At 44.0% G+C, this 27,505-nt stretch overlaps 1 long non-coding RNA gene across 1 annotated transcript; it reads left to right on the top strand.

Annotated features, from left to right (window-relative positions):
• The first annotated feature begins 15,660 nt into the window (after positions 1 to 15,660).
• LOC133282559 (uncharacterized) lies at positions 15,661 to 20,063 on the top strand. Its single transcript, XR_009747657.1, has 2 exons — positions 15,661 to 17,221; positions 19,367 to 20,063. It is a non-coding gene; the product is annotated as an uncharacterized LOC133282559 (long non-coding RNA).
• The last annotated feature ends 7,442 nt before the right edge of the window (positions 20,064 to 27,505 follow it).

Below are 27,505 nucleotides of genomic sequence, written 5' to 3'. Positions count from 1 at the left end.
AGGTCCTTTCCAACCCTAAGTATTCTATAGTTCTATGATTTTATGAAAATGCTATATTAGAATCAGTTGGACCAGCCACAGATTAAGGTGTGGTGTCTAAGAAGAGACAAGAATCCAGCTGAGAAAACCAGAGTTAACAGATATGTCCATCATTTAATGTAAATTCCTTAGGTATTTTTGATGCTTTTGTTCACAAATTGTCTTGAAATAGCTCATGAATTGACTCAATTATACTTTATATATAGTGCTTTAGTCACTATGCCAGTTTTGTAGGTAGGTTTTTACATGTGCTAGGAGAGATACTTGCTGTCTGTGACTGTGAAACGCTGTTTGGTGGGTGGTTTTCTTTCCATCCATTGGAAGGATGCAAACTTTAGGCTTTCTGCATGAACAGTTTTACACATGCTTCCAGAATGTATTCACCATTATTGCAATGTAATGTTTGCTCACAGCAATACCTCAGGAATTGGATTAGAATTCAAATAAAAGAAGCAGAATTAAAACACATTTTCACACGAATGGGTAATTTATGCCTTGATGGAAAGCTGGGCAAACCAGTATAACTGAAATAACAGCAGGAAGGGGCTGGATAAATTATTTATCCTCTGCATACATATCAGTATTTATATATATGTGTGTTATTGAGCTGAGTGTGGAAAACCCTTTGCTAGTTTCTTGCCTTTGTACAGAATTCCTTTTCAAACTGGAAATAGGGTTTCCCAGTCTGGTGGGTTCCCAACAGCTGAATTAAGGGCAATCCCTATTGTGCTTTTCTTCTTCTTTCTTTTGCTTCCTTTTTTTTTTATCTTCCTTTCCTTTTTAATTCCTTTTTTTAGTTACTGGCAGAGCCTGAGTGGAAAAGGAGAACACAAAATTCATTGCACAGAGCAAAGCCTCACTTGTACCTCTGGCCAAGCCGTCTATTGTCATTGTACTCCATTTAGAGTTAAACTGATGTGTAATCCCTAGAGAATTTAGTCCATTTGCTGTAAAGGCAGAGCTAATGCAGAGCAATTCCTAAGTGTGCTACTCAGGGAGGGTTTTTTAGCTGCTTCTGGTTGATTCCTTATGGAGAAGTGTTTCTAATAAACGCTGGTGGTTGAAATGCAGAATCAGATTTTTCCCTTCCATTTTATCCGAGGCAATTAGTTATTTAATTAAGGAGCTTTTACCAGTGGCTGAGAGGAGGTACAATGGTTGCATTTCTTCAGCTTCAGCCATCAAAGACTTTTAGTTCATGCTTTAAATGGGGAAAAGATTTCCCCAATGGGTAAATACCTGGCAGCGTTTAGATTAATTATTGTGTGTATTTAAAAGTATTGTGGGCGTATTTAAATGAATAAATAAATAAAAGAAGAATGCTTAAAAGGCAAGCTATGGCATAGCTAACATGACTAAAACTATTTCAAAACCACCCCAGTTTATTATCAGATGCCTTTCAAGCGATATTATATATTGGCTCCTGAGATAGGATGTTTTGTCTACCAGCTCTCTAAATTTTGCTTGGTTCAGGAGAAGTATGGGAGTAAATTTGAATTAATACATTAATTCTTAACATCTTAGCTACGTTTTGGAGCATGAGGGCTGAAGCTGAGAGCACCGAGTGCCTGAGGAAGGCAAATATCATGGGCAGGAGGAGAAACCTGCCTTTAATCCGTGCTTTGTAACAGAGGAGCCATGGGAGTGAGAAGCCCATTGCAGGGAGCAAAGGACCCCATGGACGATACACTCAGGGCCATCAGGGCCTTTAGAGGCACCAGACACCATTCTGTGAACATCAGAAATGCGTGTCCATGGGCTGGGATGTATTCTGCAAAGTCTGGCAGACAAACACCTGGCTGTCCTAAGGAGTTACTGACTTTACCCTGGACGTGGAGTTGACCTCTAGCTACGTAACACGCCTGAATGCTACAGACCACTCCAAATAACACATTAATAATGCACAAGCACTCTGTAACTCATACAACGACATTCAGGGTTAGAATGAAGCTGTTACTATCTCTTGCTTATTTCCCCCCAGGTTAACTTTCTGTACTTGCAGCTGCCGTTTCAGAACCCTCCACACAAGTGCCAGTCCACCTGTGTTCAAGTTAGTCTGATGTTCCCAATATTTGCTCCTTATACCCTGCCTCCAACAGCCCCTTCTACACGCTTCAGTTTGGTGCCTTATTGCTCCACAAAGTCCTGCTTTGCTTTTGCAGTGTCCTCTAGCACTTTACCAAGCTCTCTCCTCCCATTTTTCTTTGCTATTTATCAAGAAGTCTTTTAAATTCCATTTATATGTAAAGGATGCAAACTGCTGCTTGGACCTTCAAGCACTGCCCTTGCCATAGGTATCAGCCGTGTTTCTCTGCTGGCAGGATACTGCTGCCTTGTGATTTCCTGAGCAATGTAGCTCATAATTCATCTTTTTTCACATGTAAAAGTCAACAGCCTCAGCAAGGACAGGAGGGCACGAGCGGGACTTGGCAACTAGGCAGGTGATGCATGGAAAGACATGGAAAACTCCAAGACAGGCCCAAGGAAAGGGGAAATCAACTCTTTAGAAAAGGAAACATCAGCATTAGTTTTGCCTGTGTGTTTTATAGCTAGTTCTCGTCATTTATAATTACGCAAGCAGTAGTGATTTATGCTTGAAAAGAGAAATATTTAGTGAAAGTATCACAGAACCCCAGCCTGGTTTGTGTTGGAAGGGACCTCAAAGCTCCTCCAGCTCCAACCCCTGCCACGGGCAGGGACCCCTTCCACTAGAGCAGCTTGCTCCAAGCCCCTGTGTCCAACCTGCCCTTGAACACTGCCAGGGATGTGCTGAGTAGTGAATGCTTTTACTGTGTTTTTAAATACATAGCACTGACAAGATGAGGGTGCGAGCAGCCAGCCCTGGTTTGATGGAACCTTGAGCTGTTTCACTCACCTCCCACCTCTCACGTTTGTCCCCAGCATCACAAAACCAAAGGAGCGGCACAGTTGCCCACCTCATGCCAGTCACCATTTCCTTCCACACCAGTGTGCACGGTGCAGATGTGGGTTCCACACAAGCTCTGCTTTCCATTAATTGTTCCATGTGTAAATTGCTTCTCCATGAAGCTCTGCAGAGTGATCCCTTGGGACTCCATGAAGCTCTGCATCCAGACAGGGTGATCCCTTGGGATAACTGTTTCTCGGCTTATAAAAAAGCCTGGAAAGCCCAGCTGAAGAGATGGCATTCATTTGTTGATTAAATTAACTCGCAAGGAGATTGAAGAGCTTCACCTTGTGAAGTTGCTAACCATTTTTCCCTGCAGAGGGAATGAAAATCTATTAGGCCACACTGGAGTGCATCCTACTTGAGAAGGCACCAGCCCCTTCCAGTGGCAAGTGAGAAACTGCAGAGCTTAAATGTGGAGAGATCATCACAGCCTGTACAGGGAGTAAAGCTGAAAACTTCCTTTTAAGTAGATTTCCTTACCTAAATAGCAAAATTAATGAATCAAGAGCATGCTGGATTGGCATTTTCATATAAATCTTGCTCTTTTGCAAGCTAACATCTGATTACTGTTTGAAGTATGGAATAAAGAGGATGTTCCCAGCATGCTACAGAGATGGAGAGATGAACAGGTAGGTTTGGTTTGGAAAAACACTCATTTTGAAGTTGTGTTCTAAGGCACAAATCTGGCCCATATATCTGTCCAGCACAGAGGGGTGCTCTGCTATCTCCACGCCAGGGCAGCGGGGTGGGAAGAGTCTTTTGGGACTGGAACATTCCAGCCCCTAATCCTCACGGGATGCTTTGGGTAAGGACTAAACAGGGGAAGGTTTGTGCCATGGGGCTGCTCAGGCAGTTGGCGTATCTTCAGGAGTGCCTGTGGGCAGAGCTGAGATGTGAAATTGCAGGTGAAGACTTCCCACAATCCGCTTGTTTCACTCCAGACTTCAGCAAAAGAAAAGCTGGATTGATCCAGGTCACTTTAGGGGAAAAACAATGCACTTCTAGAAATTTCTCCTATGATCATATCCACCGACCCTTATTCTCTAACCATGTTCAGTGAAGCTCGAACAAGCTCAGCTTCATCCTTTGCTTAAAAATGGTCTGGTAAAATGAGATTGTAAAGAAATATCCCTAGGTGCCAGCAACTGGAGTAAAATGCTGGTGAGCTGAAATCTGTCAATAAGACCATAGGTTCTTTATGTTTTCCCCTGCTGTCTTAATATCAAAGTAAATATTAATTACCTTTAATTCCTTAATTCTGGGTTCAGGACTGAATGTTTCCATACAAGAAATTAAAGTCAAGTTGTGCTCTTTATTCCTGGCGTGGCTCTGCTCTGTAAAGCTCCAGAAGCAAGGCTGCACAGCCCAGGGCCCTTGGAGAGGGTGTCATTCCTCATCAGTGAGATCTGCATCACCAAACCCTTGTTTACCTGCGCTCCCCTGGTGATTGATGGTGGTGGGGGCAGTGGATGAAGGAAACGGCTATAGCTGACACTGTCCATCATCAGATATTAAACTCCACTGCCTGGAGATGCTGTGAGTCAGGACTTCAGTTTCTTAAGTACCAAAATTAATGACTCTCTTTCTTGGCTGATGATAGCTCTGGGTCTAATTAGTTTCCTGTCACACCGAGCAGCAATTGCAGAAGAGGAAATAGTGGGGAAAAGCAAATGAAGCTCAGGTAAAAGATGCATTAATTAAAAGCTTAATTTACTGTGGCCATATTTCTCTCTTCAGATTTCCTGTTTTCCTCATTCAGGGCAAATCAAGCCCAAGTCTGCCATTGTATTCACTTAGAATAGAAAATGTGTAAGATTAGATTTCTACAAGACAATACCTATTTCAAGGTAATACTGGGACAATGCACATCTTTAACCTATCATAATCGCAAACTGAACAGCCCAGAACAGTGCATTAGGCAACCGATTACCTGAAACAGGATGCGGAGTGATGGCTCTTTTCCTGACAGTGATTCAAGACTCTTCTATTTTTAAAACAACAAGTGTGTTGGGCAGGTAGATAGGAGAAGGTAAAGTGTTTGGACTTCATTAGACATTGAAGCTTTGCTGTCCTTGCTCCAGCCCAGCTAGCTGTGCTGCAGCCGTCTGCTATGGGTTGGGGACAAGGGCAAGTTGGACATAGGGGTTGGAGCAAGCTGCTCTAGTGGAAGGTGTCCCTGCATGTGGCATGGGTTGGAGCTGGGTGAGCTTTGAGGTCCCTTCTAACACAAACCAGGCTGGGATTCTATGACATGGGGTCTACCAGGTGCTGTGTTGTTCCAAAAGCAGCTGGGCATGGCCTGGGACAGAACGTTGGTCCTCATGGTGTGCATGACACTGAGCTACACTACTGCCTTCCATGGGAGCCTTGCAATTAGCACTGACACTGTGGTTTTAGCTTGACTTCATGACATCTGACATCCTCAGTAACTCAGATGGAAATATTTAGGTGGCTAAGACAGCTACAGCCTGTGGTTCACCCAAGTGTGCCCATTTGAAATGGGGGGAAGGGAAAAGACTGTTTCAGGCAACCAAAGACAGATCTACTTTGAGAAAAAAGAAGTTGATGATTGGCTGAGACTTGAGTTTGCTGCCTGAGCACTTACACAATGTGAAAAACTTCAATGGTGAGTCAATTCCTCACTTTGAGATGCCTGCTATTCCCTAGCAGAGCACCTTGCCCCATATACTCTGGAAGGCGTAAACCAAAATACATCTTCTCAACGTATTGCAGGAGAAAGCCTTTCCTGGGAATATTAGTGACTTTACAGCTGGAGAAAATACATTATGTTTTCCCTAAGTAACGTAGCTTATAGTGAGAATCTGATTTTAGATTCCCTCTGTCACCTCTAAATCTTTGCTCCATGTCATCCCCAACTTGATTGAAGGGTGTATTTAACTATCAGGAGTCACATTTGTATGGACAGATCTTTCATCAACAAAGCATATATCTTTTGGGTTTGTAATTGTTGAAATCCCATTGCTTCTCATCGTTGAGTAACCGAACACATAAAGTACATCTGCAGCACACATCTGCAGCTCGTGATGGAAAGCGGGCGCAAGGAGGTGGTGCCTTTGCAAGGAGGGATGTGTGTAGAGATAGATGTTCCCTCCAATTTTTATTTCCAGCTCCTAAAATATAAGGCAAAAACCTTTTCCCCATCAGGCCTGGAGTTATGAATCCTCATTAATATTTGTGCGTTTTCCCTTGGGAATCTGCTGTATCTGCTCCTCAAAGTGCTTGCTGGGATCTGCTCCTCGCCAGTGCACGGCTCTTGATGCCTGTTCCAGGGGACACCCCAATTCTTGCATTGTAGAGGCTTCAAAGCACAGATCCTGTTGTGCTCAAGCTTTTGTTATCAACAGGGAACTTACCACAACCGTGGGGTGAAGTGTCCTTGTTAGTGCAGTTGATACCAAACCCACACTCCAACCCGGTGAAAATGCAGCCCTTGGAAGCAGTTTTCTGTTGGTTTCCCCTTTGAACAAAGTCTGAATCGGTCTGTGCAAGAAGAATGAGATGTGAGGGGGAATTTGTTCTTTGCCAGGTTTCTTCAGCAATCGGACTTCAGGTGGGAACTGCTCCCATTTTGGTTTTTGTTTGTGATTTCTAATAGAGAGAACGCTTTGGGAATCCACTTGCTCTTTTCAGGGGCTAAAAATGAGACACTTTCCACAATCACAGCACAGCTATGGCAGCAGCAGATTTCTCCTGTCTGATGTACTAACTATTCCACACTGTGTAAAGAAACAGTGAATGAACAAGATAGAAAGTGCTTGATATAGCTATTTAGATGGCCAAAAGCCTCCCACAGAGCATTGCTAGTGAGGAATAACATAGTGCCAGGGTGAGAGGTAAGGTACTTTGATGCTGGCCAAGGCAGAGGGAGGAGGAGACAGGTGGTGTGAGTCAGGGTCAGAGTTACCCCATGTGTCCTTAAATACCGGGGGGAGACTTAAAGAGAGAGGCTGCTGAGTGTGCCTGTGGTGAGATAGTTCACTTAGGTTGACTGGGAAGACCGAAGTAAACTTCCAAAGGCTTTACTAAAGCAGGAGGGAGGACAGCAGCACGGCAGATTAAATGCTGTGCTGACAAAGGCAAGAGAGTGCACATTAGGAAAATCTGAACTACTGCTCACTGGTGGCTTCTAAATTAGCTCCGAAAGTCACGAAAAAGAGTTGGGCATCACTGTGGAGAGTTAATAAAAATACCTGCTGAGTAGGCAGCAGCTTGTGAGAAAACACCAGCAAAACGTTTGGATGTTGAAAGACTTGGAGCAGAAATTGCACCTGAAATATGACGATGCCACCATGAACATACGTGTGAGTGCCTTGGTTCAGACGCAGTGGTCCTACTGTTGTGTATGAAGCAGTGGCAAAGGAAAAGCCTGTTGGTTAGAGCAGTTTAAGCCACAGAAAGAGCTGCCTGAACCTATATTGACAAAGCTGTGGAAAGCCGGGAGCATCTGAGATGGGAGTCCCCATGGGGAATTCGTGCTGTAATTCTTATTATTGTTAGTGTGGGCTGCACCCCCAGTGCATGAGCAGCAGGGCCAGGGACCCCCCCTGCAGCCCTGATCCAGTTCTGGGGCAGCAGCACAAGAGGGACGTGGAGCTGTTGGAGAGAGGCCAGAGGAGGCCATGGAGATGCTGCGAGGGCTGGAGCAGCTCTGCTCTGGAGCCAGGCTGAGAGAGCTGGGCTGGGGCAGCCTGGAGAAGAGAAGGCTCCTGAAGGGGAGACCTGAGAGCAGCTCCAGTGCCTGAAGGGGCTGCAGGAAAGCTGGAGAGGGGCTTGGGACAAGGGATGTAGGGACAGGCCAAGGGGAATGGCTTGAACCTGCCCGAGGGGAGACTGAGATGAGCTCTTAGGCAGAAGCTCTTCCCTGTGAGGGTGCTGAGGCGCTGGCACAGGGTGCCCAGAGAAGCTGTGGCTGCCCCATCCCTGGCAGTGTTCAAGGCCAGGTTGGACACAGGGGCTTGGAGCAAGCTGCTCTAGTGGAAGGGGTCCCTGCCCATGGCAGGGGTTGGATCTGGAGGAGCTTTAAGGTCCCTTCCAACCCAAACCAGGCTGGGGTTCTGTGATTCTATACATATTTAAAATTCAAGTGTGTTTTGATAACTACCCAAATAACATTCCAAAAATCAATAAAAGAGAGCCATAAAGTCACAGGGTGGATTTCACCCCTGAACATTTGGTCCAAAGCCCTGCTGAGTGCAGGGCCAATGTCAGGACGCTGCTCAGCACCTTGTTCAGTCAAGTTTTGATTATCCTCAAACCTTGTGTACCAGGAATTTCCTGCTCGGTCTGTTACTGCTCCATTACAAAGCTGGTCTTCAGTCCATAAATTTATTTTATTCCAACTGGTACATGAAGAGTCATAAACCAATTTATGAGCTGAGAAATGCCCGTCTTGCTGCCACAGCCATTTGACATATGTCAGCTGCAATTCTGGCTTTCCTAAAGCCTCTGTGAGGCTTTTTGGGAGGGAGATGAGCTGTGATAGGGCTTCAGATGAATGAAGCTTCATCACAAATAGAAGAGATGTCTGATATGTTTATTGGAGTCAAATATTACCAAGTATTTAAAAGGCTCCTCTGTTACCAGTGCACATACTTGGTATCTGCTCGGAGGGGGAGAAGTTGGTCTGGGTGGTTCAAAGGGGCTTTTCGGTGCACAGCCTTTCATCACGCTTATAGCACGGGGCTGTGCCTGTCTTGCAGAGCACCCCCTCACCTTTGCACCCCCTGACCTCAGCAGAGCAGCAAGGTGGGGAAATAATGAGATCAAGAAGTTTCTGCCATCTTCTCAATGGGACTGGGCTTGGGTGATCTCCCTGTAGCAGTTCTGGCTTCCCTCCTAATGACAGCAGCCTTGTTAGGACTCCGACATCTCCTCAGCGATGCACGCTCTGCAGGGCTGGCTCAGCCTCTGCCACAACCAGCTCGACACCTTGTTCAGCATCTGATCAAGCACCACATGGCTCTTGGCTCCTTCAGGAGGAGCAAAAAGCAAAAGAAGGGCTTGGCTGTGAAATCATCTGCTCCCAATTACAGTCTCCTTTGAATGTCTCTTAAACTAGTGAATGATTTATGCTCAGTTTATACCTTCTGCAAGAGCTTGGGCTGCTGTGGCACTGAACTATCTATTTGCCTTCAGTGTGGTCCAGTCCCTCTGCAACCTGCTCTGTCCTCAGCCTCTGCTGTGCTCAGTTCCTTCTCTCTAAAAGCATTTGGAGTTTTTCAGCTGCGGAAAACCTCTTTTGCCCCACAAATTGTCCCCAGAGCCCTGCACACCTCCAGACCCCATCCATGCTGCTGCCTCTGCATCCTCAGGATCTCCATCCTTTGCTGCTTCTCTTGGTGCTTTTCAACCCTGCCATCCAGCCTGGTCTCTTTTCCTCCTTAAACAACCTGTGCCCAGAATTCAGCCTAATTTTACCCCATCCATCCCAGGGTTTTTCCCTCAGGTCTTTAAGATTTTATTCTGTTTCTGCTATTTTGGTCCTTTCCTGTCTCTCTGCGCACAAGTTTTAAGAAAGCTCAGGCAGGGTCATCCCCTTTGAGCACTGAATGGTAATGCTGATGACCTGCTCGGAGGCCTGTGCAGTCTGCAGCACTTCCCAACACACCTGAAGTCCTCTTCTGCATATCTTTGCTTCATTTCCATCACTGCACTGAAAACATGAAGCAAGGAAAACAGGAAAACGCAGACTTTGGGTGACCGTTCATTGAAGGAAGATGAGGTTGAGCTTCAGGAGCTTCATAGTGAGTTGAAAAAACTTGAGGATTTCAATGGGGACTGAATCAGTCAGGGGGCTGCTGTGGCACCCTGACCATGGCCTCTGGTTTCTGGTCCATGGGCTGAAATCCTGTAGACTCATTTAAAGTCTTAATCTGTCAGCAAAGTTCAGTTAATCAATACTTGCTAATAACACCTCAATGCAAAGGGATTATTGTTACCTATGCCACAGCCTCCTGTAAGAAATCTCGACACAGAGGTGAAGGACCTCTCCTTCACTTTGACCTGAGCAGAGCAAGGTTCTGTGCTAGCTGGTGATAACTTTCTTGTCGTCATTGCTGTAAAAATGGGTAAAACCCAGAGGAAACCGTTGTGCCTCAGACTATAGTTTTCTATCTGTAGTATTCCATCATTTCTGTAGTTGCTCATTGCATGTACCTAATTTGTCTTTATTACCATCAACAGAGCAAGGCTAATATTTAGACTTCTAGCAATGCATAACAGAGGCAATAAGAGAAATGTATTTTTTAGGACTTATAAATAAGGCTTTTTTGGAGTCGCTGCAACAAAAGCATCAGCGCTGTTATCGGAAACGTACACGTTGTAGCCTGTTAATAACATTGCCAATCATCAATAGCAGCTTTATAGCATAGAGGCTGGGAAAATAAAGGAACTTAATTACTTTCATTCCACAGTTAATGCTGCGAGGCACACGAGTGTTCTTTACGTCACAGCCTATCTTAGGGAACAAATACGGGGTTTTAAAGCTACTTCAGCAGTTGGTTCTTGTTTATTTCAACAAGAAATTTTGTTGAAAATCTGGAGTCAGGAGCCTAAATTCCTTAAGGACTTAAGCCTGCTCTTATTTAGTGCTATCAAACATAATTCAGGAATCTGTGAGAAGCTTCTAAAGTCCTCACATAGAGTTGAGGCTGTTTCCAGGGGAGTCTTTCTTATTCAAGGCAGAGCTACATTTTCCTGCCTTTCACTGTATATTTTACTGCAGCGTGGGGAACCCTTTGCAGCATTCAAGTGTTTTACACTGGTCTTTCAACACATTTCACTCTAAGAGCCCGAACTAGTGGCAGGTTGTTTTCTAGGTGGCTGGTTGTAAATGTTCAGGCAACAGAGCATGGTCCTGGTCCTGGAGCCAGCTCCCACCTCGGTTCTGAGTTTATGATGTATGGAAAGGAGAGGACAGAAGTCTGAAGGACTGAATGGTTATCTCCTCAGATTAATGAATGTGTTTAAGGCCATTCTGCCTCTGTGGGAGGAGCGGGCACAATTCTTGTGTCACGTTGCTGCATGATTTATGGAGCAACACCAGCTGTGCCAAGGCTGGGATGAGCAGTGCTTTGGCTCACGGTGGGGCACTGCTCCACGTCCTGGCACATCTGACAGCACTGCTCTCCCTGCCCGTCACTTAGGCTCCTACCCACAACCCTTTCTGTGGAAGAAAGACAATCATGGCACACCCTGCAGTTGAGTTACGTGATGTAAAATGAATGTTAGTTAGAGGGACACCATAAAGACCATGTGGAAGAAGGTCCTTAGGATGATGCCACCTACCAACAGAATGTTTGCAATCAGCTCAAGGCACTGGAGATGGAAAGTTTCTTTCAGGGTAGTGACAGGTAATATCTGCAATAATTTGAGCTGCAGTGAGGTTACAAAGAAGAAATGTCCTTACAGGTTTTGGTTCCAGGGAAGAAGATCCCAAACCTTCTATGATTCATTATGAGAATCACTGTGAGGGTGCTGAGGCGCTGGCACAGGGTGCCCAGAGAAGCTGTGGCTGCCCCATCCCTGGCAGTGTTCAAGGCCAGGTTGGACACAGGGGCTTGGAGCAAGCTGCTCTAGTGGAAGGGGTCCCTGCCCGTGGCAGGGGTTGGAGCTGGAGGAGCTTTGAGGTCCCTTCCAACCCAAACCAGGCTGGGATTCTGAGGGATATGGTCCTGCTTCATACCATTTGCATCTCCCATTAGAAAACACTCATGTAGCACTAGAAAAATAACTAAAGAGACATAAATATGTTATTTCTTTAGTGTTCAGTGATCATGCCTGCCATGTAACCAGAGGAAAATAATGTGTAGGTCTGGTAATAACTGTGATAAAATATATTAGTTGTACAGTCTTACGCTGAGATTTAGCTCAGTTTCTTCAGACACTAGTGACTATTTTTACAGAAATTCCTATGGAGAACCAGTGGTGCCTCTGGAAAGCTGCTGATTAAATGGATGGATTTCCTCCCTCTGCCTCCACCAGAAGTGGGAAGGCACAAGGGTCTGATGTTGCTTGATGGTCTGATGTTACTAAATAACCTCAGTATCTCTGTTTCTTTTTAAGAAAAGAGGTTGTTCGTTCATTTAAGTGACACTGTAATATTCAGAGAAGTGGTTTCTTGGGGCAGCACTTGCTTCTGCCCCTTTGAAATCAATGGGCCATATTCAGATCTAGAATAAAAGTGTCCAAGATGAGGATTATCACAGCCCTCAGAGTTGCAGTTGTGTTTTACAAAGCATGTGAGGCTGGGGTAGCCTTGTCCTGCCCTACCTGTGCAGCTGTCTTCTAAATATCACATTTAAACTGAAATATGCCTTTCTTGCTCACTGTACCAAATACTTTCACACTGGCGAGATGTCTAGAAGGGAGAATGTCAATTTGCTCTATATTTAAATATCTCTAAAATATGCATGTTATTAATTTTGCCTTTTCTATCCTTTTATTACACCCCAAATAAAAAGAGACATCTGCTATACACTTTCTATATTTTAATCACCTCTGAAAGCTTCAATTAGTATGCAGCTAATAAGACTTGACAGTTTTACTAATATTAGAAGATGGGATTGAAGCAATGTAAAGCAGGAGCAATTCACAGATACATTCTGCAGCTCTTTGAAATATGTACTTGAAGTATGTTCTGAATATATATGACCGCAGCTTTCAAACTATGCCCATCATTTTCTTGATAATAGACACAGAGTTATCATTTGCTTAGCAATTAGTCAGCTGCCTCAAATAAGGAGCTATGAGACACTGAATAAGGGAATTCAGAGCATGCAGATGGCACACAGAAGCTACAAAACATCCACAGTTGCATAAAGCTGAGGAGGGACACATTTGCCATTGGAAAGCCTATTGCTGTGTAACTGGAAGGTTAAACACAGGAGATCAGGTAGTGATTCCGCAGCTCTGACACAGCCCACCACCACAGTTTGTCGTTGCAAAGGCAGTTCTACTTTGTCACTGCTAGCCAGAGGTGCTGGGATGTTCAGGTGCAGCAGAGAAGCTGGGGTATTAAAAGCCAACAGGAAACTTCAGAAATGTACTTTCTTCATTATTTTGGCAATAACAGTTTTAAGCGCTTCCTAACAAACTCGTAAGTGGCAGTGCTGTGCTATCCACAAGTGGTGTTTTAGCTCTCTGAAGCCTCTCAGCACCGTGTTCCCATGAAGCTTTCCATGGCAGGCAGGAAAACTGCCAACTTCTTAGCAAAGTGTGGGTTAGAGAAGTTGTGTTAAGCTCCATTTGCTGTAATTGCAGGGGTAATTGAGAATAAAGACTAAGCAGATAGGTCAAATCTCCTCTTTCAAGTAATTATGCATGATTCAGATGGAGGGTATACCAGTACAGAGATAGAAGTGTATGTAAATTCTGGAAGTAATTTCCTAGAGAAAGTGATTATAAGGTTAACAGTAGTTTAGCATCCTAAAATTAGAGATTATTTTAAATTCAATGTTTTTTGGGGGCATAATCTATCACATAGGAAAATACATCATCTTATTAGAAGCAATTTAGGAACCAGGAAGCCTTTTTGATTACTGTGAATGGCTCTGAAAGAAAAACATCTTACAGGTGATGTCCATGACGTGCAGCTCAGGTTGGTAGAACAGCAAGGCAGAACCAGCACTGCTCATAGCACTCCCGGCACCACTCCTGAATTAAATCATGTTTAAGGACCCAGAGCCAGGGGACCTTCAGGCCGTATGCTCACACTTCACTGTCTCAGCACTGAAGTCCCCTTTTTCAAAATGAAATCCCTGCTGCATGTTGAATGAGGACTTTTTACCCTTAAGCCATCACAACTTTCCTGCTCATTGGCATTCTCCTTGCACAGCACTGGATGAAAGAAACCCTTTGCCAGAACCACACAAGACTATGCAGGAAATGAGCACCTGGTAACTGCTGGTAGGTGTGAGACGGAAAGGAAGCATCTACAGGGGGTTTGAGCCATCTTCTACCCTAGTCGTTCCCATGGGACAGTTGCCTCTGCCCCAGCTGCCCCTTGACTGGTTGCTTTGCAGAACCAGGCTCACAACCACAGCATTCTTCTCCAAAAGTGTGGTCAGGCATTGGAAAAGGCTTCCTAGGGAAGAGATGGAATCACCATCCCTGGAAGAGGTCACAGACTGTGTAGATGAGGCCCTCAGTGCCATGGGTTAGTGGTGGCCTTGGCAGTGCTGGGCAATGGTTGGACTGGATGAGCTTGAAGGTCTTTTCCAACCTGGTTGATTCGAGGATTTGGGCAAGCGAGAACCATGGGGGAAAGCTGGACGAAGACACATGGCCCTGTGTGTGTCCTGGCCTGGTGGATGGGCAGGGTAGATGATAGTCCACCTACAAGCAGACTGTGCCATCCAGTGTGGGCTCTCCACTGGTGTAGTTATAGGTAAAACCTGAGAAAGTTCCAGAAGATTTACAGAAGCTTTTAATTCCTCTAAAGCTGGCTGGATCAAGGGATGTTACTGAAATACCGCATGTAAGTCTGGAAACCAGGAGGGGTAGAGGATGAAAAGGTGTTGACCATGAATTGTGAGGTTTGTTTTCCCTGAAAGGATGAACAAGAACGAGCCCTCACGCTATATTCCTTTGCTCCCAGAAGCAGGTTTATGGAGGTAACTCCCTTGTGTCAAACCACAGCATCCTTGGAGCAATGTGTGCACTTTGATGCTGAGATTTGCCAGGAGCCAGAGGAGTGAGGAGCACAAAAGTTCCTCTCACATTCCCAGTGTGCCTGGAAGAAATTCTTCAGCGCTTTGTTAAGTCTGTGTCAAGGTGCTTCACCATCCCCTCTGTAGGGGAGTCCACTGCCTACAGGGGAGACCATTGCTTAAGGGTGGTTGGTGAAAGACAAGCAAAGTGACTGAAGAAGGAGGCTGCTGTGCTCTAATGTCACAGGACACAGGTCTGGAAAGCTCTGGCTGGAAAGGGAGAAGAAACAGCTCTGGTAGAAATCTCTGCCTGATAGTGGTGAGCTGCAACCACTGTAGTAAGGAATAAAGAAACTGCCAGGCTTGTGCAAACACATTTCAGAGCCTTGGTGTGCTGAGGGAAGGCTCTGATGTTCGCTGTCAATGTTGGATCAGATATAACCTCTGCTCCGGCTCTCCTGACCACCAGGCTTCTCGCTGCCAGCCCCATCTCGGGGCCCACAGCCCTTCCCTGATCCAATGATCCTAACGAGGTGTGGATCTGAGGAGGGGGGTGAGAGTGCCAGGAGGAGAGGACACGCTACGGTATGTTAGGCTCGTATCTCACACACCAAGCCAGCCCCAGTCACTGCTGCTAATCAGAGCTGATATCAACAGTCCCTGGGCAGCAGTGATGCAAGAAATGCATTCTATTGGTTATTTTTAGCATGTTATTATGGGCAGGTCAGATTTCTATTACTTTTTACAGCTGAAGAGCACTGCATCCTGTCCAATAGGCTCTGACATGTTTTAAATCCAGTTTCTATTTCACATACTGTTCATTGATCAGTGCACAGCACCAGTCATTCCTGGGTTTTACGTGGGTGAAGCTGCATCAATGCTCCCACAGTATCTCTACCTTCAAGAAGTGGTCTTTGTGCAACCAAGAGGTGGTGAGTCGTACATGTGAGTAGGGATATTAAAAGGTTTGACATAAGTTTGCCATAAGTATATATGTATATACGTATATAGAAGACAACAACAGGAGAGCTGTCAGACTAGTACACAAAATATTAAGGCTAATTACAAACATCTTTCTGTCAATAAGAACCAGTCTCAGCTTGAAATAGATTAAAAGGGACACATAATGAGATTTAAAATTCAGACAGCTTTTCAGCTAGAAGGTGGCCATCACAACTTGTGCTTTTTGGAACAACCGAATATTAATTCCTCTATGTATCTATGTCAAGCTGCATGTGCTGTTATATGACACTTGATCTCTAATTGTTTTCTTTCTTCTTTCTCAGCTTCTATTTTCTTCTTAACCAACTGCAGAGACATAGAAACCCATGGTTGATGTGTACACATCTCTGATGTCGGTTGGGTGTCTGCCATGGCATCGAACGTCAGTATGAGACCTTGCATAACGTCCCTGTTCTTAGTGCTATGACACAGGAACAGAACCAGGTCAAGTCATCAGACTCCTTATTTTCTTCATATTATTTTAACCAGACTATTCTGATCTCTGAGACCTAAACTGTTGATGGATTTTGATGGAATAAAAATACTTCTGATATGCTGAATAGATTTCCCTACCTCTTCAGTTAGACAAACTGTTATTTATATTCTAGGTTAAAAACTTCAGTCTCTCAGTGCCAATATTAAGGTCTCCATGCTTTTTCCTGTATAAGTTTATTTTTCTGCCTCTCTTGTCTCAATAGTATTTCTCGAAGTTGTGATGTATTCCTTATACCTTTTGTCTGTGAGGATTGTGTTGCTTCATGAGCACAGTTTTGCCTCTGAATTAGCAAATGTATCCTTCCTTTCCTTCCAGAATGAGTTTAAATACATATCCAATCTTTGAGTCAAAACAGCAGGGACCAGCAGCTAGTTTTAGCCAGGGGTGAGGGCTTCAGTCTCGCTTGGAAAAGGCTTGGACTTGGGCTTTGCCCCTCTCTCCTGACTCCTCATGGAGACATGATGAGCTTGCCTGACCATCAGGCTCAGAAGAGGGTCTCCTGCACACTCTGTAGGGAACTGTAAGTGAATTCAAAAAGGTAACTGACAGCTAAATTTGGCAATTTGCTTTGTTCCTGTGTGTTTTAGTAGCCTCATCTGTAAAATGGGAATAATGTGTGTGTTATCATTTCACATCAATGCATTGAAATTGGTTTATAAGAGCTAAATGTGAAGATGGTTACTCTCTCTTTAGAAAGAATGCTTTGATTTGGGATAGGTTTTTGTTCTTACGGAATTCTTCTGTTTCAGAAAGCGCAGCTCCAAGGGGTTTTTATTAAACTCATCTGTCAGAATAGAAATACTTCCTGGAGACCAGTGGATTGCAGGGGACGCGTTCGATGAATGTGTGCATATTATGTCCATAAATGTTTGTTAGAGGAATTATTCCCAACTGATATGACAAAGATATGAAAAATTAGATCACAAATCTCATTAACGCTGCAGACACTGAAAGAGAAATGAAGCCAATTAATGTTGATAGCACTTGTCAGAAGAATGTCATGCTTCTCTTCTTAATGCCAGTCACATACCTGGAGCTGAACGACTCCACAGATGATGACTTTCCTCTCATCAGGAGCGAGCTTGGGTGGGTAACGAAGGAAATTCCTGGTTTCCATTACTTACATCGAATTACCTCAGTTTACCTGGTAGGTGTTATGTTAAAGTCATGAAAGGGAGCGGAGGCAACAGGGACAAGGCTCACTGACCTCGCAGAGCCCCTCCACTCTTATCTTCTCTGAGTACTTAAGTGGAATTAAATACCAGGCTGCTCTGTTACCATGACAACTTTGCTTTTTAGGGGAAAAAGTAGTGTATGGTTGGTGAGTCAAGCACCCTGTCACTGTGGCTATCAAACACCATTCTCTTCGGCACTGGGAAAAACGAAATGGGGAAACATGTACTTTTAAGGCTGGACATAGAAAGAACTTTTCCACCTGAGAACCAAAATATAAAACTGTTGGAAATGGTGAAAATTATCATACATGAACTCTGTTTTCTGTTTGGAGGTACTAGGAGGCTATGTACCTGTCTAAACACGAGTTACATATACATATGTGGGATGAGCACAGGCACGCAGCCAGCAAGCTCTGCTGAGCCCTTGTGAATGCCCATTGAATCTAGGCAGCATCTGAAAGACTTTTCTTCCCCTCTTCCTATCTCAGTTTTGCTTTAGCTCTATGAATCTGTGCAGCTGCAGCTTCAGGAGCCACAGTTTGCTGCTCAAAGCAGCAGGGGCTTGGGTGACAGATGGGATGAAGGAGGCCGGGAGACCTTCAGCCCATAGCAAAAGACCATAAGTAATGGAAGCAGGTTCCCAGCATCACTTGGAATAGACCTTTAGGAAAGAGAATGTGAGCATTTCAGTCATTGCTGCCTGCTCATAAGCAAAATTAAGGGCTGCCTGTGGTTTTGTCACCAGCAATGCCAAGGAAAGACACTGTCAGGTCATCAAAATCAGTTTTGAAAGGGAATGTCTAAACTGTACAGTGAAATAAATATATTTAATGTTGCTATTTCAGGCTCCCAATCCCAAAGAAATTCTTGTTTAATGAAGTGAATTTTTGAACAACAAAAAGACTTAATAAAAGGGGGTAGGGGGCAAAGTGCCAGAGTAGGATGTGCATTGTTAGGAGTGGGCTTAATCATTAGGAATAAGGTAAACCCTCAACCACAGAGAGTACAGGCACTGCCAGCTTCGTGAGAGCAAGGGGTAGGGACAAAATCCAGCCAAAGGCTGAAAGGAGCCATTGGAGTATCATTAACTTGTCGACTTCTGACTACAGGATGTCAATGCGTACTAAAGCTTCATTTGTTTATGACTTTGATGTTATAACCTTCATCATATCAGTTACAAGGTTGAAATCATCCACAGTGATTTATTCAGATATTTTGGGGAGCTGTCTGCAAACTGATCATTATTTGCTACAGTTTATTTATTATCCAATATAACTTAGCTCTGTATTTTACAGTAAAAGTGAGAACAGCCCCATTTCTGTTACTTGATATCAAGGGGTAGATAAGGGGCTTTGCAATACTTGCTGCTCCCAGTTTCAATATCTGCTGCAACAATCAAGTTAAACATTTCATTTTAGTAAATAGTATTTCATATTATTTCAGTTTTCATCAAATTGCCTTGCAGTAGCTTGAATTGCTAGGATATCATCTAAACCCTAACGTTATAAAATAATATCTAGACCTCTAACAGTGCTTGTACAAGCATATAAAGCCAAAGACATTGGTGTATATTAACCTGCTGAATGTTACCTATCAAGCCTTTATGTGGCAGTGTCACTGAAGGAAATCCCTCCTGATGTTCTTTATTTGCTATGACACAAGGATGACATGGAAATGCTAAGGTATATATTTGTTATTTAATACATATACAGAACAGCTGTTTGTTTTAAGCAGTGAAGTCTTCAATGCCTGCAGAAATGAATCTGGTCCTATAGAAGTGACTTTGCAGAAGCAGAATGAGGTTTTCCATTTTTATAAGCGGATGGTGGGAAGCAGCTCCCCATGCCATGGTGGTTCATTGACACCCAGCACTGAGAGTTCATCTTCAACATACCTCTTTAATACCTCTTTAACAGCAATTTTCGTTCTCTGCAGGCACATTAGAAACATCTATTTGCACGCAGACATTTAAAGTCACTTAGAAGCTTGCTGCTTTCTTAACAACATTGGTTTATTAAACCCTCGTCTGAAATTATTGTCTCTGCCTTTGTGACAGCTTACATCAAATCTGCAACAAACTGATGGGATATCCTTAACCTGTTCCGGTTGTATCCATGTACCTCAACTGGGTACTTGCATTCACTAGTTAAGAAAAACAAGACGTCTCACAGGATCTCTGGGTGTTGAAATGGAAATACACGTTTCTCTAACTTCAGCACTGAAATAGATATTAATGCAGGTGCTCTAGCTGAAATACTGTTATAATGGCTTCGAGTTGGTTGTTTTCCCTGCTCATTTTACAAGAGCCTGGATGAAAACTGGGAAGGAAATGAATGATAATCTTGTAGAGCAGCAGTGGAGTAGATGGGCCATCAGCTCAGGGATGCAATTTGGTTTAGGTCTTTCATGTGGAATTAGGGTCATTACTGTGATTTAGCAAGGAACATATGGTTTCTTACGTGGTCTAGTGTGAGGAGTCCCTGCCTATGGCAGAGGGCTGGAACTAGATGACCTTAAGGTCCTTTCCAACCCAACCCAGTCTATGATTCTATATGCACAAGTGAACCCAGAAACTACAGAAAATGCAATTTTCAGAACTTATTCCTATAATACACTTGCACTAAATTGGATTGTGGGTGAACAAAGGAGTTAATCTTGAATTCAGTGCTGTTGTCCTGCTCTGTGTTCTGTTGGAAACACAGGCGGTTTGTTTCTCTTTTGCAACTTACTCAATAAATATTTTGGCATGCCTGTCTGTTGTGCTGCCTTAATCTCCCCTTCTCCTGCACAGGAATTAGCATTTGCAATTTAGTCACCAGGGGAAACAAAAAAGTCTCTGCACTGACTTGAAATTTAATGCCTAAAAGATAACGGGACTGCCGAGTCAGCACAAAGTGCTTTTAACAAATAACTCATTGCCTGCATATAATTTAATAGTAGATATGGCAAGTAGCATATTGGTACTGCGTTAGAAAAGATGGAAGACTTTAATGGACCTTCAGACACTAGTTTCTGTGGCGTGGTTTCTGCAGGCAGCAGCACACCCAGGGCAGCCACAGGAGGATGGGCACAATGGGAAATAACATGGGTACCTCTGGTATGGTTTGCTGTTTGCTGCTGTCTTCACTGGGGCAGTGCAAGGCCTGTCATGGGCCAGAGTAAAATTCAAGCTGACAACATTTACTTTGCCACAATTCCCTCCTCTGGTACCAATTCCCCCATCTCTTGTCCTAGTTTATCCCTGGATTTAGTCCAGTTTTGCTCTCATTCTCCGACTACATTACAAATGCTTCTGTAGTATCCAGAGAAGCTGTGGCTGCCCCATCCCTGGCAGTGCTCAAGGCCAGGTTGGACACAAGGGCTTGGAGCAAGCTGCTCTAGTGGAAGGGGTCCCTGCCCGTGGCAGGGGTTGGAGCTGGAGGAGCTTTAAAGTCTCTTCCAACACAAACCAGGCTGGGGTTCTGTGGTTCTGTGGTGCAGGTGCCATTCAGGCTGAGCTCCAAAGAGCCTCTGCTTCCTCTGACCTGCTACTTTTGCATTTAACTTCAGGAATTTTAATTACCCATCATCTCTGTGGCATTTAAGACCAGTGCCCCAAGAGCAGGCAGTACTTACTGGTGCATTACCTGGGGGTGAGCACAGGCACGCTGGCACTTCCGTCCATGGGGAAGGAAGTGATCAAACAAGCAGGAAAACATTGCGAATATTTTTACTTTTACTGAGATAACTAAAGCATCTTAGAGAGATGATTGCCTCCGACATTGCTCATCTGGACTAGGGTGATCCATAGGGAATCAGCTGCAGATTTTCTGTTCTGCACATATGGAAGATGGAGCCAGGAGGGGCTGGGCTCTGCTCCCAAGGAACAAGGGATGGGACAAGAGGAAACGGCCTCAAGCTGCCCCAGGGCAGGTTTAGATGGAGCTGAGGAACAATTCCTGCCCCAGAGGGTGCTCAGGCATTGGAACAGGCTGCCCAGGGCAGGGCTGCAGGCACCGTCCCTGCAAGTGTTCACACAGCGTGGAGACGAGGCCTCAGTGCCATGGGTTGGGGGTGGCCTGGGCAGTGCTGGGGTAAGGGTTGGACTGGAGGAGCTTGGAGGGCTTTTCCAGCCTGGGTGATTCTGCCATTCTGTAGCAAGTACAGAAAGAACACAGTTAATGGTTAAATAGTTAAAAAGAGCAAAGTTACAACAGAAAAAATGGTGCCTTAATTGGAAACATCAAACAAGCTTAAGTGTAAGTGAAATAGCATGAGTCCAAAGCAGCTGATGGCCGTGGGGTTATAAAGGTGTAGTACTGGACCCCATGGAGACGCAACCAGAGCATCACCTCTGCCAGCAGAAATCAATATGGAAGGGTTTGCAGCCTAAGTAGGCTGGATATAATGTAAGTGGCAGATCCATACGACAGGAAAAGCAGCCTCAGCCCTAGCCCAGTGATTGCAGGGGTAATTGGCTGCAATTTCGCTACTCCCATATGAGTTTTAACAGCAGAACAATTTTATTCTGTTGCATGAAGATCCCTACGATTACTGGTATGGCTACCTTGGAGGGGGAACATCACGCCTGACTGCTATGTATGCCATTGAATTCAAACCTCTTTATTTTTTCATTAGAAAAAAACACTAATGAGACACCTGTTCTGTTCTCTCAATGCAGATGGATGAGTTCTCAAAGTCATAATACCGAGAAACATAATGACAGTCTCTAATCAGATTAATTTTTTCCCTATTCAGGGAAATTAATTTCCATCCCTATTCAGGTTTAAAATAATTACCTTTAGGAAGACAACCAAAATACCCACTCAACACGTTTCAATGATTAAACAGCACCTCCACTTCACCTTTATTTTTCACTCCTGGGAAGAGTTATCTATACCTTTTTATTAGCCTGAGATCTAAATCATAGAATCATAGAATCAACCAGGTTGGAAAGCACCTGCGTTAGTGCCTCTAAGCATAACCCATTGCGTCTAAATTGCCAAATTCGGCCCATAAAGAATGTGGTTTCCCACAAAGCAGTGCTGAATAGATGCCTTGTATGGCCAGCATCAAAGGACCAACTCCTGGGGGACAATGGACTCCCACCTATGGCCAAGCCATGCACATCACGTCCCTCTAAGTGACAAATACAACACAGCACCAGCACCGATCACCAGTCATGACTGGCAGGAGTTTTTCTTTCCAGGGAAAGTTTGGGAAGCAGTGAGCCCCTTCTCAAGCCTGACCACTTTTTGGAATTGGGAATTTTCATCACAAAAAATAATCTCATTTCCTAAAAGATGATTTTTTTGAAAAATGGGTGACTGTTTTGGGGATGTTTGCGCTCATTTCTGCTTTTTAGGCTTTATTAATCATAGCTTTTATTTATTACCATGCAGCCCATGAGAGCCACAGCACGACAATTCAGGCTGTTCTGAGAAGCAGTCACAGGGACTGTGGTTTATGAGTGGTTTGTATGATTGATTTTTACCTTTCAGCTGAGATAATGGGTGCTTTGCATAGAGAATTTATAACCAGAAACACCCTCCCCTATTGGCATAAGGAATGGCCATGCCTTTTATTGCAGGAGCATGTTATCGATTTTGCAATGCTGTGCTCAGATCTAGGAGCAATGGGTCTAATTTTGCCTTACCTGGAAGGCGAAGTTATCCCACGACTATATCCATGATTTAACTTCCCAGAACCATTTGCTGGCTCCATTGCATGTGCTGTTCAGAGCGGCTTTATGCCCATGTGACTGTTAACACAGCATAAAACCTACAAAAAAGAAGGACAGAATGTGACATCAAGGGCTTTAGATGTACATTTATCTCTATGTTGGTGAAAGAAAGCAGGAGGGATGCTCCGAGTTTGAAGCTGTTCAATTGAGTCTGAGAAGGCGTCACCTGAAGGAGTCTGAGAAGGTGTCACCTCTGCACTCCCAAGAGCTTCACCAACTTTTGCTGTTGCAAATGCTCCTTTCTCCAACCTGCATCCCTTCCTGGGATGCCATGCCCTTCCTGAGGCTTCAGCTGGGGCCCTGCAAAGGGAGCATTGCAAATAGATCAGATCATCCTTATATACCCTCTGCATCACAACTGATGTGGTACCTCTTAGGTTTTAGCTCTCAGTAAGGAGTAAACTGGCCTCTCTTTGACATGGATCAGCAGCTGCCTGCGTTTGCATACAAGCAAATATTTGGTTAAAAATTGAAAAAGAGCTCCAAAATATGAAACTACATTTTTTGCGTAAGAAAATTAAGGAAAGAAAAGCGACTGTAGATGATCTGTCTGCTTTGGAGGGTGTAAATGAGTACTTACTCTTTTCCTATATTACTCTTTCCACATAACTTACTTTATTTTCCCTCTTATTGTTCAGTTTGTTATAACCATAACTTTATTTAAATGTAGCTTTTCTTTCCAGTGTAACTGCAATAATTTTGTAGAGAACATATTTTAATAGCTTGGCTATAAGCTCAGGATTTCTCTCTGCTTCTATAATTGCTTCTTAATTATTTTCCAATCTCTGAAACAACAGTTTTCACAGTTTATTAAAAAGCCTTTTTGAAAGCATTACCCTAAGGCATTGTCAACATTTTATTACTATCACTAACAGCCAGCACAAATGAATAATCATCAGCACGGGTAGCTTGTGTCAGGCAGATGAGAACTGTTGGAGGCTTTTATAAGTTTGATGGCAGACGGGAGCTGTTCTCACTTAGGGACAAAGGCAAGCTTCTGCTACCTGGTGCCTGGACCAGATCCATCCATACATCTTGGAGGGGAAACTTGGGGTCTCTGAACTGATAAGGACCCTGCATGGGCAGCAGCCAAGCTGCTCTCAAAGGCTATTCCTCTTTTAGTTTAGTATTGATATAAGTTCTCTTTGGCTATACAATCATCAGTTCTGCCCTGATCCTCCTCTTGCTGGTTGTCTTGTTGGCATCCTCCAGCTACCATGGCTGTATCAGAAATCTCACACATGAAAAACCAGTGCCTAGAAATATATTATGTAATTACCTGGAAAAAGGGTAAAAAAGGGGAAAAGGAGAAGAAAGATGGGGGGGGCAAGAGGACAAAAAGAAGGGGGGAAAAATGAGGTGAAGAAAGAGGGGGGAAGGGGGGGGAAGGGGGGGAAGGGAGGAAAATAGGGGGAAAAAAGGAAAAAAAAAGGTGGAAAAAGGGTCAGGGAAAAAGGGCTGGGGGGGGGGGGGGTAGGAGGAGAAAGAAGAAAGAAGAAAAACAATAATAAAACAAACTAAGAATGAGTTTCCTTTCTGCCTGCTTGGCTGCTGCTGCACAGCTTTTTTCCACCCAGGCACTGGTTTGGATTCATGCCACCTGAGCCCCAGCAGCTGCACATCAAGGTCGCTCCTTTGCCTATTGCAGTATAGATTCTCTGAAGGGCAATAAGTAAAGGAGATTCCCCTTGGTTGGGGTTAAACCTGTATTTGCAATTCCAGCCAGGATTGCTGCTAAACACTTTACTTGCTTTTTTAACACAAAACTCACCAGTGTGGCAGGTCCCTCCCGTTGGCCATGCTGGTGGCATGCAGTAAGTTCCTTGTGCTCAAGTACAATAAATGTTCAAATAGCTCCATCGTTGCCAGTGAGTCATTGGAACCAGCAAGAGGGACCTGCAGAAGCCAAGAGACAGGATCTCGCTGTTTCTGCAGGGGACTTCTAAGGATCAATTCCCTTTCATATTGTCTACAGCCTGCAGACAAGCGGAGCACACTGCCTTCTCAAGCTAGCCATCATACTCAGCGATGTTCTGATTTATAGATATGCTAACAAACACCATGCTCTGTTCCTGTTCTACATATGAATGTTGAGGCCGTGGCTCACTCTGAACAATTTGAAATAGAAGAGCAGAAAAACTGCTCCTGTGCAGGGATCCCCAAACTTCTTGTCTATAAATAATTAATACACTTTTCCCTATGTATTTCCTTGGAGGTTAGAAATCTCAACAGCATCCAGTTCTGACTTCTCCTCAAAACTAAGCATGAAAAATAATCATCAACAAATGAGTTGGGAATGTTGTGACAAATTATTCAGGTTATGTATCAGAGCTGAAACTTTGCAAGAAAAGATTGATTTTGACAAACTTCCCAATGCAAAAAAAACCAACCATGGAGAAGTTCCAAACTTGTCTCTAGCATAAAATATTATGTAAGAAATAAATACAAAATACATAGTAGGAAATGAAATATATAGTAAGAAAATAAGGATGAAACAAAATGGTTCTGGATTACCAATTCGTTACTTGTTTCAAGCACCTAATTTTCTGCCACGGCTTAATACATTTTACTTTTGAGACTGCCCTCCTTCACCCAAATGCTCTTGAGGAACATGTCCAGCCTTAACTACACCTCTGTGCCACAGCATGGCTCTTACTCATGATGTCCTTCACCAGCATCTAAAGACTTTGGGAGCAGAGGTAAATGGGTAGAAGAGGACAATATCTGCTGAAACAAGCAGAGGCTGAAGCATCGTTACAATAAAAGCCGTCAGTCCCTCTCCCTCTTCTCACACCACACTGCTATTTTTAATGTAAGATAGATTAGAAACAGTAATTGCATATTTATACAGGTGGGAAATAAACATTTTGCTTATATTCTCTTCCTATCTTCTCATAAACTAAATCACGTAAGTGATTCCTGCTTTACCTTCGTCAGCCATGAGCAGTGTATTGCCTGGGTACAAAACTCTACCCTTAATACTTTGATTATAAATTACCGAGAGAAGAATTGCTGCCTTGAAGGCATTATTAGCTTTAGTGAACTAGTTTTCCTCCTTAATGCAGAGGCAGGAAGAGATCCTCATGTCTGGAGCAGGATGCAGAAGCTTGGTTATTAGGTAGCAGAATAATGAACCTGGGGTTGTAGATGCCAGGAGCGTCTTGTACCAAATTATGTGTGTGAGGAAGGAGGATTTGCTGCTTGGATATGGTGTTTTAGGGAGCGCGTTGTGCTTAAGTTTAAAACGTGTGATAAGCATCCAGAAAATAAAGCTTGGAGTTTCACTCATACTGTGAAGGTAGGCAGAATAAACAGAACTGTCATGGTTTAAGCTCAGCTGTAAACCACGCAGTCGCTCTCTCACTTCCCCCCTTTCCTTCCCCTGCTCCTGGAGGGATGGGGAGGAGAATCGAAAGAATGTAACTCCCACGGGTTGAGATAAGAGCAGTCCAGTAACTAAGGTATAACACAAACCACTGGTGCTACCACCAATGATAACAATGATAAGGGAAATAACAAGGGAAGAGAATACAACCGCTCACCACCCGCCGACCGATACCCAGCCTGACCGAGCACTGATCTAACCCTTCTGGGTAACTGCCCCCAGTTTATATACTGCACATGACGTGCTGTGGTATGGAATAGCTCTTTGGTCAGTTTGGGTCAGGTGTCCTGTCTCTGCTTCCTCCCGGCTTCCCCTCCTCATGGCAGAGCATGAGGCTCACAAAGTCCTTGGTCAGACCAAACATTACTGAGCAGCAACTGAAACCATCGGTGTTATCAGCGCTGCTCCCAGGCTGAAAGTCAAAACCACAGCACTGCACCAGCTACTAAGGAGAAAAATGAGTGCTACTGCTGAACCCAGGACAACAGAATAGTCCTCTGAATTTATGGTGGCATGACAAGGTCATGCCAATATAAATTACTAATGAATGCGCAAATTAGCTGCCCTGCAGGTATAAGGAGTGATTTACTAATGGTTTATAAGGGCTGTGCCTGAAGATGATGGTGATCATCATTGCAATGAAGACAATGATGATGTTGAAGGCCAGGCTGGATGGGGTTTTGAGCCACCTGGTCTAGTGGAAGGTGTCCCTGCCTGTGGCAGGGGGTTGGAACTGAATGAGTTTTAAGGTCCCTTCCAACCCAAACCATTCCAGGATTTATTCTAGGATTCCATGATGGTTTGCTACCTTCTCTCCACTTTCTTTATGCCATGGTGGTGAGAAGGAGAACGTGTTTGAATGCTTCATTTTTGGACTAACATTATTCAGCAATGAAACTAACAATAATATAATGGTATTTTTGTTCATTTCTCTTGTGGAATTTTGAACAACTTGTCACTCCTTAAAGCAATGAAGCTAAAAGAAACGGTGTTCTGCAGAAATAGCTGCCAATGAAGAGTTTGCATGGGCCAAAGCCAAGTCCTGGCTGTGATAAAACTCAACCCTGGGTTAGTGAGGAAGGAGAAGA

The sequence above is a fragment of the Pezoporus flaviventris genome, unplaced genomic scaffold (genome assembly GCF_033815535.1).
Source record: "Pezoporus flaviventris isolate CSIRO_AGI_PZ_B2104156 unplaced genomic scaffold, CSIRO_AGI_Pfla_v1 ptg000129l, whole genome shotgun sequence".
In the NCBI taxonomy this organism is placed as follows: Eukaryota; Metazoa; Chordata; class Aves; order Psittaciformes; family Psittacidae; genus Pezoporus; species Pezoporus flaviventris.
This window is presented reverse-complemented; position numbering and strand designations above follow the sequence as displayed.